The sequence below is a fragment of the Apteryx mantelli genome, unplaced genomic scaffold (genome assembly GCF_036417845.1).
Source record: "Apteryx mantelli isolate bAptMan1 unplaced genomic scaffold, bAptMan1.hap1 HAP1_SCAFFOLD_63, whole genome shotgun sequence".
In the NCBI taxonomy this organism is placed as follows: domain Eukaryota; kingdom Metazoa; phylum Chordata; class Aves; order Apterygiformes; family Apterygidae; genus Apteryx; species Apteryx mantelli.
The window spans coordinates 92,501-95,000 of NW_027118792.1; the positions used below are offsets into that span (position 1 = coordinate 92,501).

Here is a 2,500-nt window from a genome sequence, read left to right on the forward strand (position 1 = left end):
CGTGGCATTCCGAGAGCGGCGCCGGCCCGCCGCCGGGCCGCCGCCGGGCCACTGCGCCTCGTTGCCGACGCCGACGGGCCCCTGCCCGCCGCGTCCCGGTTGCCGCGCGTGTACCCGAGTTCGCCTGTCCTGCACTCTGCGCCACAGGGCCGAGCACGGGGCTCGGCCCGCCGGCGGCTGTACGGCCCTCCCGGGGCTCGCTCGCCGAAGGCCCGCCGCCGATTCCCCGAGGCCGGTGGGGGACCGCCCCCGTCTGCCCCTCTCGCCTCCGCTGGCGCCCGCCGCCGGTGCCCACCGCCGGGAGCCGGCCCCCCCCTGTCACCCGACGGCGATCCGCCGCCGCCGGGGCAGGGGAGGGTCGGGCCCGGGGGAGGGTCCGGCGGGGAGCGGGCGGCAGTGCGCGGGAGGGTCGGCGGGGCTTGCTCCCCCGGCGCCCGCGGGAGGAAGCGGCGGGCGGAGACGCGAGCGAGATGGCACCCCGGGTCGGGACGGGTGCCGACGGGTCGCCACCCCTAAGCGGTGGGGGGCGGACCCGCGGCGGGCTGCGGCGGAGCAGCCCGTCTTGCAGAGACGGCGAGGACAGGCGTTCCGGGATGGCGCGCGGGGCGGGCGCCGGGCGGCGGCGGACCCCGAGCGGGGGCCGTCGCGCCAGGCCACGCGAGGCGACGGGTCGTGCCCGAGCGGGCGGCCCAAACCACGGCTCTCCTCCCGGGCGCAGCTGCCGCCGGGCGCCGGGTTACTGAGGGAAACCCCGGGCCCCGGGAGGAGGACGAGGTCGTGGCGGCGGGTGTCGGGCGCACCCCGCGGGCGGACGCTCCGCCGAGGGGCGCCGGAGCCGGCTGGCGGGTGCCGGGTTTCCCCTCCGCGTCCCGTCTCGCTGCTGCCGCCGAGGCTGCCGCCGTCGCCGCGAGGCGGCGGCGGCCCGGCGGCGGGCGGCGGCGGGGGAGGCACCCCCGCGGGGATTTCAGGTCGTTTCCCTCACCCCAGGGCCAGGTACCTAGCGTCCGCGCTCCTCCTGCCCCCCCTCGGTGACCCACCCGTGTGGTCCCGTGTGCCAGCTCGCTCCTCCCGGGCGCCGCGCCGTGAGCGCCGCACCGGCCGTGCCCTCCCGCCCTTTCCGCTTTCCCTTTCTCTCCCCCCCCCCACCGCTCCAGCCGCCCCGCGCCGTGCCGCGGGGACCGTGCTGCGAGCGGGCCGGGCGGGGGGGGGGGGGCGGGGTGGCGGGAGGAGCGGAGGGCCTCCGGCCACCGCGGCCGCCGGTAGCCGCCCCGGGTAGGGATGGCCATGGGCCCCGGGCTCCGGGCCCGAGGGTTCTCGGCGGGAGAGCCGGGCGGGGGTTTAAAGACTCGGGCGGCCCGATGCGACCCGGGGGGCAGCCGGGTGTGCTGCCGGAGGGCCGGGGGGCCGGCGCGCGCGGGCGCCGTGCCCCCCCATGCCAGCCGGCGCGCCCCGCGCTCGCCCTGCGGGCAGCCGGGACGGAGAGGGGTACCCTGCCCCCTCTCTCCGCGGTCTGGTCTCGGCGGAGGGACGCCGCGCGGTCGGCTGGCGCCGGCCTGCCTCGAACGCGTGACCCCGGCGCGAGCGCGTGCTCTCGCCGGGACGGTGAGCCCCCACCCACCGCGGGTGGTGCGGACGCCGCGCCTCGGCGCGATCCGCTCTCCTCCCTGGCCGGGGCTCTCGGTCTGCCGCCGTGGCCGCTGGCGGCGGCGCCCTACCCGCCGGCACTCCGCCATCCGGCGCGCCTGCCTCGCTCTGCCCAACCCGGCTTCGCCGGGCGGCGGGCGGGCGGCAGGCGGGCGGCGGGGGCGGCCCCCCCCGTTCTCCGCGTGGAGACGGGGAGAGCGGGCGCCGTCCCCGTCCGTCCCGCCTTGCCCGCCCGCCCGCCGCCGGGCGTCTGTCCGCGGAAGGGACGGGAGAGCGCGTGGTGTCGTCCGGGAGGCTGTGTGTGCGCGCGCGCGGGCGTGGGCGCCGCCTCGGGGCCACGGCGGAGCCGGAGGCCGGCGAGGCGAGCGAGGAGCTGGGGAGCGCGGGGCCGGTGGGCCGCGGGCGCGCGGGCAGCGGCCGGTGCCGCTGCCGGTGGCGGCCGGGCTCCGACGCTGGGGGTCCGCGGGGAGCCGCCCCCTCCCCCAGCGTCCCTGAGGCAGGCGGCGCGGCCGGCGCGCTGCTCCCCGCCGGGCCGGGCCGAGCCTGGGCGCCTGGGCCGGACTCGAAGCGAGCAAAGGGTTGTCCCAGGTCGGGAGCGAGGGCTCCCCGCCCTTCTCGTTCGGGTTTTCCTTTTCCCTTTTTCCCCCCCCCCACTCTGTGCTCGTACGGTCAGCGGGGCGAGCCCCTCTCTCTGGCTCTCGGCCGTCCCTCGCTCAGCAGCCGGCGTCGGCGTGAGGAGGGAGGCGGAGCGGAGGGGGGGCCCTCAGGGGCTGCCGAAGGCTGCCCGGTCCCCCCGCGCGCGTGGCGGGGACCGAAACCGAGACAACTCTTAGCGGTGGATCACTCGGCTCGTGCG

The 2,500-nt window shown here is 80.6% G+C and overlaps 1 non-coding gene across 1 annotated transcript in view; it reads left to right on the plus strand.

The window, feature by feature from the left end:
* The first annotated feature begins 2,468 nt into the window (after positions 1-2,468).
* The window catches only part of LOC136996660 (5.8S ribosomal RNA), a 153-nt gene continuing 121 nt past the window's right edge, over positions 2,469-2,500 (plus strand). The window contains exon 1 of the ribosomal RNA XR_010887624.1: positions 2,469-2,500. This exon is cut by the window's right edge and continues 121 nt beyond it. This is a non-coding gene — a ribosomal RNA (5.8S ribosomal RNA).